The following is an 11013-nucleotide window of genomic DNA, read 5'->3' as shown; positions in this document are numbered from 1 at the left end:
TTAGAAAGGGGTTGGAAGTGCAACAAATTATAAATGCTTTCTACTTTATCAGCATTACAGAGTACTATTAATTTTAAAAATAGCTTTTAAAAACATACATGGCATACCATAATGGAGATGGCCGCGTTTCAATACATCATCCTGATGACTCTTTCCACAGCAATGAGCCCTGCGGCCGGGCCAGGCTCTCTTTTGCAAATATGGTACGTACCGTGCTGCAGCCTGGCAGGGGGAAAAAAAAGCAGTTGTGTCCTTTGGTTGGGGATGGAGCTGTGCTGGGACACAGGGACGTGCTCCGGGTGCACGTGGAGGGACGGGACGCTCCAGGGAAGCACCTTCCCTGCACAGTCCCCAGGGCGTTATCCCCACGGAGCCAGCCCGGGGTACACGTCTCCAATGATTAAAAATAAAGATGTTAATGGAACCCGCCAATGTAGCTGAGCAGCCCCTCTAAAATACTCTGTCTATGAAAGTTTTCAGTGCTAATTGGCGTGAGCGCCCTCGGAACGGTGCGCTGCGTCTGTCTGAGTGATGAAGGAGGCAGTTGCCATAGCAAGGACTGTTTTTATTGACTGCTTAAAGGAAAGAGACACATAAAACCGTAACTGAGGCCAGAAAATGAATTAGAAAAATCCCTGGGTAGCTCTAACTTGTACTCCAGCTTGTTTGCTTGCCTTTTTTTTTTTTTTGTTTCCTTTAGACTGCAAGTTCCCTACTCCTCATAAAATAGCAATTACAACCAGGGCAGCAGTGACCCGTTACCCTCCAGGGCTCGGCAGAGCTCTGCCTTCTCGCAGCCCGGGGGGGCCACAGCCCCCAGACCCTGTGTCCCCAGGCTTTGTGCCCAGCCTTTACATGTCCCCCGGGCAAGTGGCAGCCACTTTTCCCTTCAGACGTTCTTAGGGTTTGGTCCAAGAGGATGCCAGCTCTGTCTCTGTGCGTGGGGGAGGCCGTGCTGTCTCTGTCTGCCTGTTCCCCACCCCTTCTCCCGGCAGGAATTCCAGTTTTGGCCACTTTTGACGGGCTCAGGACCCAAGGGGTTGGGAGACGGGGCAGTGCCCACTCCCATGGGCAACCCAGGACCCTCAGAGAAGGTCTCCATTGTGAACACAACTGACCATGAGAACAGAGCCCGAGTTTGGGTCATTTTGAGGCACAGGGAATACCCACGGGGGTTCCCTCTCACGTGGTTTCATTCCTCTTCTCTCAGCCTCAGCTCAAACGTCCCCCTCAGCTGCACCATTCCAGACTTTTCTTCCCCAAGATTTATGGGCAGGACTACATTGTCACTCCCTGCAGGTAAGAATATGACTTACAGAGCATGTACGTGCTGCATTAATGTGCTCCCTACTCCCATTTTATTTTATTTAGTAACACATGAAGATCCCTAATTTAATCACCATTTACTGGCTACCTAACTCAACCCAAAAGACCAGAATTCACTAAAAGCATTAGAGTAATGATCAGACACTAGCTCAAGCTCTGATGTTAGCAAAGTCATTTAATTTATCACTCTATCAATTACAAAAAATAAAAATGTCCACCTAGAAATGGTTCAATGTCCTCCCCCCAGGCTCCTGCCTCCCCCCAGCCCGTGGCCACTGAGCTCAGTGGGTTTGTGGCCCGTGGGGGCTGCAGCCATCGACTCCGGCTTCGTGCTCCTTCACGGCACCGTGGGGTGCGTGGGTTTGGGGCTGCATTGCCACATCCTCAGTCCCACCAATGCCAGATCCAAACCCAGCTCTCTCCGTAATGCCCACGTGGCGCTTTGTTTCCTCTGTTGCCGATGTGATTACACAGATAAATAATTCCAGCGCAGCCGTGCTGGATGAAATCTTTATAATGACAGGTACAGGGAAATTCCTCTGCCCAGATTTACTGCCACGTGCTGCTCTGCCACTCGGGGCCATAAATCTGGCTTCGTCTGTAGCCAATAGCCACATTCCACAACCGTGCCTTGAATGTGCCCGGGTGTCAGGCTGTGATGGATGGCTGCACTCCACGGTCACAATCAGCCATTGCCAGAAATTCACTCACTCTCTTTCTTTCTTTCTTTCCCAAATTTTCCCAGTACTTCATATGTGAGTTTAACATCCAACGGCACCTTCTCCGGATTGTAACTGGGGCCATCGTGTGATGCTTCCGCTTAGAGCTCCTGGTCCCTAATGAAAACGCCAAAGAAAGACAGTGCACTCATCAGTCACAAGCCCATTTGGCAGATGGGAATTCGTTGCGGTGGTGGGACCCCTCACCTTGTGCCAGGTGTCCGTGTGATGCCAGCTTTATAGCGGATTTTGGCACTGAAAGGATTATCAAGCCTTGGAATGGGCTGCCCAGGGAAGGGGTTGAGGCACCATCCCTGGAGGGATTCAAAAGCCGGGTTGACATAGTGCTCAGAGACATGGGTTAGTGATGGGTTTTATCAGAGTTCGTTTGATGGTTGGACGAAATGATCTTAAAGGTCCCTTCCAACCCAGACAATTCTATGATTCCATGATGAGATGTTGTCTGTCATCTCACACCCAGTAGAAGAGTGTGAGTTCAACATCAGTGCCACCTTGGCACCCTGGCCAGGACAGCAGGGGTTCGGCCAGGCATTCCTCCTTTCTCCACATCAAATCTGTCCTACCAAAGGACACAGACTTCAGATTACCACCCGCTGAGCCCCTGCCTGCAGAGCAGATTAGCTCTGTGTGTGTAGGATCCTGCTCCGCTGCGAGCTGTAACATCATTCTCTCGTTTTTCCTGTTGTGTTATGATCAAGGGCTGCTGTTAGAGAGTGTTTGAGCTCCATTCATGATGCACACGCAGAAGAATGTTCCGCCCATCGTTCCGGGAGTGAGCTATCCAGCTTCAATGAAACATGATCATTTCTGCTTCAAGCAAACGAGAAGAGACTTTCTATTTTGCACATCACTGAGTTCTACGTTTTGGCATTGTTTATTTTACTGAGCCTACATTACAGAATTAAAATATTAATATTTTGGCATTATTTAGTTGGTAACTTGAGTATGTGTCTCATTTAGATGAATTTCCCAGGAGGGAGATGTTTCAAAGACCCCATCAGAGAACAGAAATAACTTTATCTTTTAAAGTTATGGAACATGCTCTCCCTAATTCCCCATCACAGGTTTCAGTGCCACGTCTCTCAGAAATCACCAACAGTGTCCTCATCACCTGCCAGTCATCCCACAGCCCCTGTTCAGCCCCTCTGGCCCTATCTCCCAGCTCCATTTCTTCTTCTGTGGGGAAGAACTTGTTTGGTGTGAGGGTGGTGAGAGCCTGGCCCAGGTTGCCCAGAGAAGCTGTAGCTGCCCCATCCCTGGAGGGGCTCAAGGCCAGGTTGGAGGGGGCTTGGAGCAACCTGGTCTGGTGGGAGGTGTCCCTGTCCAGGGCAGGGGGTTGGAACTTGATGATCTTGAAGGTCCCTTCCAACTCTAACTATTCCATGATTCTATGACCCTTGCTATGAGGGGAGGAATGCCTGCCCCTGGTGTTTGTACCCATGACATTTGACCAAATGGGACCAAAACCATGAGGGCTCGTGTTGGGAAGTGTGGTTTTTAGGTGTGCTTCTCTCCCATCCTGACTCTCCAGGCAGGGATGTGTTTTAATAACCCTCCATCTCGCTGCCAACTCAGCCCAGGAGCTCCCTAACACAGCCCCGAGCCAAAGGAGGGCAGATTTCCCAGCGACAGGTCTGAAGAGTTACAGCCCCTTAAATCAAACCAGGAGACAGCATCTGAGTGGGAGCCCCCGCGAGATGAACGAGCTGGCAGTTCTTAAAGAGTAACAACGAGGTAATAAACAAGATTAACACAAAACTAATGGAGGAATGGAGATAAATACCGGGAATGTCCATGTAGTGTGGGAGGGGGTTGCATGCCAGACCCCTGGCAACGTGTTGGAGACGGGAGTAGGTAACTCGTACCTACTAAATCACAGCCATAAATCCCGCGCCGCGTTAATGGAACGTGAATGATCTGCTCTGAAATGAATGGGAAAGAGAAAGGGAGTTCACTGCTCGTGATAAAACGAGCTGCTAACCCAAGCTGCTCCTTTTTGCTGAGGAAGGCTCGTCAGCGATGGGGATGGGTGTGCGCGGGGCAGCCAGCCCCCCAGTCTCACAGAGATGCCCCCTGAAGAAGGCTGAATCCTCAGGGTGGCACAAAAATATCTCCTACAGCTGCTGGTCTGAAAAAAAAAAAGGAAATTTATCCTGGCAAGTTGACTCCAAATTACATAGCAAGGCCAAAAGGAGGTGAAAATTGCCCGTTCCTTCCCTTGCAGGCAGAGCAGATCCCTTCCAAAGCCGAGCCAGCCCCCACCAGCCCCAAACCCGCACCCTGGGTTTGCCAGGAGATTTCAATGGGTCACATCTCCGGGTACGGTCTGAAGGCTGAGTCATTTTTGGTTAAACATTAATTAAACAAAGGAGTTTATTGATTAATAGGTAGACTTATTACTAAAAGCCTCTCCAAAGGAAAGGAAGATTTTGTGGTGATGGCACAGGACTGAAGCTTTGCAGCTCTGATGCATAATTGCCCTGTTATTGTAAGTAGATCTTGAGAAGTTCCTTGTCCTTCACATTTATTTGGACAAAACCCGGGTAAGGTAAGGGACAGTATCTTCTATTATGTGACCTGATGCTCTTGGAAAAAGGAGGCAAGCTTTTGAACTGCCAGACATCATCAGATCCCAGCTCTGCCCGCTCCTTGGGTTCCAGTAGCAGTGGGTCTGGAGTGGGTTTACCTTCTCTCCACAGACCTTGGGGCCTCCTGGCCACAGAAAGTGGAACAAGAGGGTTATTTTCCTGCTGCTGTGGAGCAGCTGAGTGTGACTGTGCAAACACGGGGCTGCAGCCCAGCACTCATCGAGCACGTCTTTATGAGCCTCCACGGCTGGAGATGGACACGGAGCTGGTCACGCCGGGGCCATCCTGGCCAAGGGGGTGCCAAAGGGACTGCCATGTGGTGCTGGGCTCATGTTTTAGGCCTTTAACCTCGTTCAATACTTGGATTGAAACCCGTCGGTGCTCTTTGGTCCTTACAGCCATTTGAGCAAATAATGGAAACTATTACGGAGGGGATTTTGTCAGCCCCTATGGCACAGAGATGCCTTTCATTTTTAAGTGCTGCGTGGTTTCAAGTTGCAAGAACATTTGATAAACTGTAGCTAAACTATAGGGAAATAAATGCTTTCTTTTAAATCCATAGTTGTTTTTTGAGCTTGTGAGCAACCAGTTAAGCTAGATGGATTCAGAAAGGCCCTACAGTGTTTTTCTGTTGAAATACCACATGATAAACACCATTTTTCTTGTGTCCCTGCAGAAACAAGAGAGCCCAGGGTAACATAAAGTTTTTTTTTACTTCCTTCCAACAATGGCACATTTCTTCTTTTAGAGGCTGATTAATATTTATTACTATAGTAAATGGCAACTTAAATATATGCTAGCAGTTCTGCAGTATATCATTAATTTAGGAAAACGGGACACCTACTATCAAACCACAACAGGCCCTTCCACGCTGAGTAACGGCGGTGATATGGGAACCTTTTAACGGGAATCACTGAAGCATCCTGGTGGGGATGGAAAGGGCAGCACGTCGCCAGCAGAAGGAGATGATTCCAAACCAAAGTGTAAGAAAGTGGGAAACCAGTCACAAGCTGAAGAGGAAAATTAGTGTTCTCCTCATAAGGGCGAGTGAGGGGACTCCTTCCTCCTCTGCCCAGCCCAGGGGTCCAGGGGTGCATTTGACGGGGCTGAGGGGCCTCACTGCTCTTAAATTCTTCTGAAGTGGGAGCTGGGAGAGAGACTTTGGGAGCTGTTTTTCAACTAAGAAGATACTTTGCAGAGGAGGAATCTTTGTTTTCAAGTATTTTTCTTTTTTGAGATTCCTGGGTTGTTTTCAGATGTGCCTTTTGAAAAGTTAAGAGAGGACTCTTAGTGTCAAAATGAAAAACTATTTAATCCGTAAAACTACATACCAGACTCTGAAGAGCGGGATCAGATAAATTTAGTTGTACTTTGTTAATGGCTCTATTTTTTAACTATAATGATCTGAAAATTGCTTTTTGTTGCTTTTGTGTTCTTGCACTTCTCAGTAAAGGCTGGGAGTAAAGCTCTTCACACCATAACCTGCCGTCCTCGCATCAGGCCCGCTCAGACAGCCCGGTACAGACACACACAGAGGGTGACACAGGTACATGATGCAGGACCCAAACAGGAGCCACCGCTTTATTCACTCAGGCACAGGATGCAGGGTAGGGTTGCTGGATCAGTAGGTCTCTGCTTAGAGAGTTACAGCCCTGAACCAAACCTCTCCTGCCCCCGACGGCTCTGCCCTGGCTCAGGCACCACAGCGGGCTCCCATGGCCATGGTCTCCAAGGGCTGCTCGTTGCCTGCCCTTCCACCCTCATCATCTCCACCGCCTTTCCCACCACCACGCTGCCGGTCAGTGTCCTCCAGACCCATCTGCTGATCTCCTACGTCAGCGAAGCACAGCCCTTCACCCCAGGACATCCTTTCGGGGACCTTTTTTGGTTCCTCTCTGCACGCCCACAGCTTTCTCAAGAGGTTTTGCCTCATCCAGATACAATTTCCTCCTCCCCAGCTCTACCAGGTGGGACAAAGCCGCTCCCCACCAGCCTGGCCAATTGGGCAAAGGACGTTCACTGGGCGATGGAGATGGGGGGTGGCAGCCCCATAAAGCTCTCAGTGCTGGTTGAAGCTAATGCCAACCACGGAGCTGTGCCCATCACAGCACCAGTCCCTCCGGAGCCCGGAGGATGCTTTGGCTCAGCACAGAAGACCCTTCCCGACGGGTCTGGCTGCTCTGGAATGACTTCCTCTGAGCAGCGTGGCCAAGGCAGAAGTGAAAGAAAAAAAGTCCCTGATTCAAAATAAAAGGGCAAAAAGGATGATTCATTTTCTTCATAAACACCGTATGTCATTTCTTACTTTATAGATCTGCTCACGGAACTTGGAGGCTCGGACTGATACATGATTTTGGGAGCTTTACTCACTACAAATATCTTTTGATGATGAAACTGACTGCGTAAAGCTCTGGAAGAAAGACCTTGCATGAATATGGCCAAATTAGGAAACCCTTATCGTAACAGCTGTGTTCATAACCACATGTATTGCTGGTTTATTTTTTAATCTACATTACTGGATCTATTTTTGACTACAAACTAGATGACTCATTTGATCACGGCCAGTGAAAAAAACATAGTATGTTGCCACAAAATACTTCTTAGAGTTGATGCAGTATTTTTTTTTTTGCTTTCCACTGCAATCATATATCTCTTTACAAACAACCATGGGCAAAATCAGCCCATTCAGGAATTTGGCTTGCTTTATTCAATAACCAAGGAGCTGCCTGGATTTAATTGTCATTTGTCTGCCTTTTTGATTAGTTTCTTCCATTTATTTTCCTGTTTTGTTTTTTTTTTTCTTTGATTGCTCTGCTCTTACGGAGAGCCCAGGAGATGAAAACGTCTTCAAAATATTTCAACCAAATCTGCATTTTTACTACTACGCTCATGCAAGAGGGGCAAAAACTTAACCAAAAGCAGCTGCGGACCAGTATTTTCTACTTCATTTATCCCTTTATGTTCGTACAAAAGAGAAAAATTGAGAATTAGCCAAGAATGTAATACCACAAATTCTCTGCCTAGAAAACACGGCATAGTTTGCAGTAATCCCTTTAACCATCGCATTAGCTTCTTGATCCAGCGCACAAACCCTGCTCTCGGAGGGGCAGGCGACTCCCCCACCTCACACGGACCCCGGTCCCCGGGGCTGTGGTGGTCCCTCAGCCCCACATCAGGGAGGAGCGATGGCTGCAACTTCAACTAGCTCATGGCATCAGAAGTATTTATAGCTGTGGGCCATTTCTGTTGTCTTTGGGCCAAATTTTTACTTGCATCAGTCCAGGAGCAAGTCAAACAGCTCTTTTAAATGATGAGCATTGGATGTGCCCTGGGGTTCAGGAAGGGGCAAGGAGGACGTGGTCTTCATTCTCTGGGCTCAAAAGTCAGGGAAGGGCTGGGAAGCAGCTTGCTCCATTCTTCAAAGCCCTGGCTGTAACAATACGAGTGGCAGGACTATAAATGAGGGATAAAGCTGCAACTCTAAATGAGTTAGACTTTGCAAAATCCATCTTAGAAAGTGAAATGGGTATTGCTCAAGATGCTCTAAATCACAGAGAGCGATGCGCGGGGAGAGATGCCCCTCCAGAGATGGCCTCATATGTCTTTTCCTCCCCTGTCCTCAGTGACCCCAACAAACTCCTGACCTTGCAGAGCAATAAAGACAAACGCTAAGGAGGAGGGAAGTCTGGCTTCACTTTTGGTGTCGTGTCAGCAGAAGCGGTGCTTGGTTCCGAGGCGATTACGAACGGCAGCCTCGGGCTGCCCTTACATCCCCTGGCAACTGTTTAGTTTTTGTCCGTGGTACCAGCTTCTGCCTCCAGAGCTCAGCCGAGGGCACGCCAGGCAGCGACGGGCTGGTGCCACCTCTGCCGGGATGGTTTTGTCCTGACGGAAGCTGCGGGTGAATCAACAGGAAGCCAAAATCTCTGTTTCTCATAGTGGAGCATCTTCCCCCTTGGTCTGCCTGGCGATTTATGGGGAATGACTGCTGCAGGACGGAGCCGGGTTAGTCATAGGATGGTTTTGTCTCTTCCTAGCAAAGAGCTAAGTATAGAGCAGACTCATTATTCAGAGGCCGTCAGCGATAAGTGCCCTTGGCATCCTTCCCGAGGCCGCGTCCCCCTCCGAGCCAACTTTGCCCCCCCGGCCCCGCACACGACCTGGGGGGGGGGACGGGTCCCATCCCCAGAGACAGGGCTCCTGGCTGTTTATTCCCCACGACAGGCTGAATCCTCCGACACCTGGAAACTGAAACAGGCACCGTCCAGCTTGGCCGAGGGTCCCGTCTCTGGGAAGAGAGAGACCATCAGGTGCTTCTCGAGGGGCTTCCCAACACCAGGAATAATCCACCTTCTCGCTCAGGCTGCGCTCAGCTGTCGCCTGTCATGATTTATTTGTGTTATTGTTAGCTACAACAGTTCCAGATGTATTTTATTGCAGATATAAGCATCTAGGATGTTTTAAAATCTTATTCTAATCTTGGGGTTATTATCTTCTGATATTAAGGAATCACAGTGCCTAATTACAGGCTGTCTCAAGCGCTGTTTCCACGCTGATGAAAAGCCTTCATTAGAGGGGGGAAGCCTGGTCCCTGCCCCGGCACCCGGACCCGGCTGGTGCGCAGCTTTACAGCTGGGATTTAAAACTAAAACCAAGAAACAAACAAAAAAACCCCAAACCCAGCACTTTTATGTGCATCGTCTCCCAGGTTCAGGCACCCACGAGCAGATGGCTTTCTCTCCAGTGCTCAGGGGAGAGAAAAGTGGGGCAGAGCCAGCGCTCCCCGCCGGGTCCTGGCCCGTCACCCCGTGCCTCGTGGCTCCCCAAAAATCCCTCTGCACGTTCTTTCCTACTCCCCAGGTGGCCACGTGCGTGTGCGCCTCGGGAAAGTGAGATGTGTCACCCCGATGCCATCCCAAACGCTCCCCGGGGCTGCCAAGCCCCGCGGGGAGGGGGTTTGAGAAACAATATCCCTGGGCTGCTCCCTCCGCCCGCCCCAAAAACGCCCCCGGAAGGTCAAACGCCCTCCCCGGGGACACTCGCCTCCCTCCAGGATTCCTTCGGAAATCCTGCCTTTGCTTTTTAACCCAGATTTTTTGGAGGCTAAACGCCCCCGGAAGGTCAAACGCCCTCCCCGGGGACACTCGCCTCCCTCCAGGATTCCTTCGGAAATCCTGCCTTTGCTTTTTAACCCAGATTTTTTGGAGGCTGTTTAAATACCTCTTCTTAAAAAAAAAAATAAAATAACCAAAACCCTACCTGGGCATTAGCTGTGTGTGAGGGCACACCCCCACTCCCTCCCGGGGGGTGCCAGCCCCATGGCCCCTTTGCCGTGCCCCCCGCTGTCACCCCCAGGGCTCTGTCCCCGTCACTTCTCCCCAGCAGGGACAATCCCGCTCCCCGAGGTGGATCCCAGAGGCACCCACCGCCCAGTCCTCACTGGGGGGGAAACCCTGGCGTTCCCCAGCCCGGAAAAGGATGTCACCTCTGTCCCTGGGTGATTTTGAGGTCCCACGGGAGGATTTGGTGACCCAGCCCCCCCGAGACACTGCAGATGCTGGGCCCCCGGGCAACGCAGGTTGTTGGAAGCTGTCAAGACCTTGCCATTCCATGTGAAAACACCCCAAACGGCAACAGGTTGTCACTCGACGCTTAACTCACATTGAAATAACAAGAGAAACACGGGTTTGGACAGTTTCCTCTGCTAAAAACATTGCACGTCTGTCTTCTGTGATAAACTGCCCCGGCACATTCTGTCTGACTCGGGAAATCCATTTCCCTGTGCTCGGTGTCCCAGCCTGGGACAGCGGGAAGGCGGGATGGTGGGACAAGGGGATGGGGACAGCGGGGTGGCAGGACAGCAGGACATTGGGATGGTGGGACAGCAGGGTGGCAGGACAACGGGACGGTGGGATAGTGAGACAGCAGGATGGTGGGACAGGGGGATGGTGGGACAATAGGGTGGCAGGACAGCAGGACGATGGGATGGCAGGAGGGTGAGACAGCAGGATGGTGGGACAGCAGGAGCGCAGGGTGGTGGGACAGCCAGACATTGGGATGGTGGGACAGCAGGGTGGCAGGACAGTGGGACAGCGGGGTAGTGAGACAGCAGGATGGTGGGACAGGGGGACAGGGGGACAGGGGGATACTGGGACAGCAGGATGGTGGGACAGTGGGATGGTGGGACATTGGGACAGCAGGATGGTGGGACAGAAGGATAGAGAGACAGCAGGATGGTGGGACAGGGGGATACTGGGACAGCAGGATGGTGGGACAGGGGGACAGACAGCCCCCAACCAGCCCAGCCAAGAAAGGTGACTTGGCCAGAGACCTGCCAGCTCCTTCCACCCCGGGGGGGG

General features: G+C 50.8%; 1 long non-coding RNA gene across 2 annotated transcripts; it reads left to right on the top strand.

Annotated features, from left to right (window-relative positions):
- The first annotated feature begins 5456 nt into the window (after positions 1-5456).
- Positions 5457-7385, top strand: LOC106890724. Of its 2 annotated transcripts, none has more exons than XR_001412563.1 (3): positions 5457-5637; positions 6103-6200; positions 6967-7385. It is a non-coding gene; the product is annotated as an uncharacterized LOC106890724 (long non-coding RNA). The 2 variants fall into 2 exon arrangements; XR_001412562.1 differs by having other exon boundaries at positions 6103-6261.
- The last annotated feature ends 3628 nt before the right edge of the window (positions 7386-11013 follow it).

This window comes from Calidris pugnax, unplaced genomic scaffold (genome assembly GCF_001431845.1).
Source record: "Calidris pugnax isolate Ruff unplaced genomic scaffold, ASM143184v1 scaffold81, whole genome shotgun sequence".
NCBI classification, from domain to species: Eukaryota; Metazoa; Chordata; class Aves; order Charadriiformes; family Scolopacidae; genus Calidris; species Calidris pugnax.
This window is presented reverse-complemented; position numbering and strand designations above follow the sequence as displayed.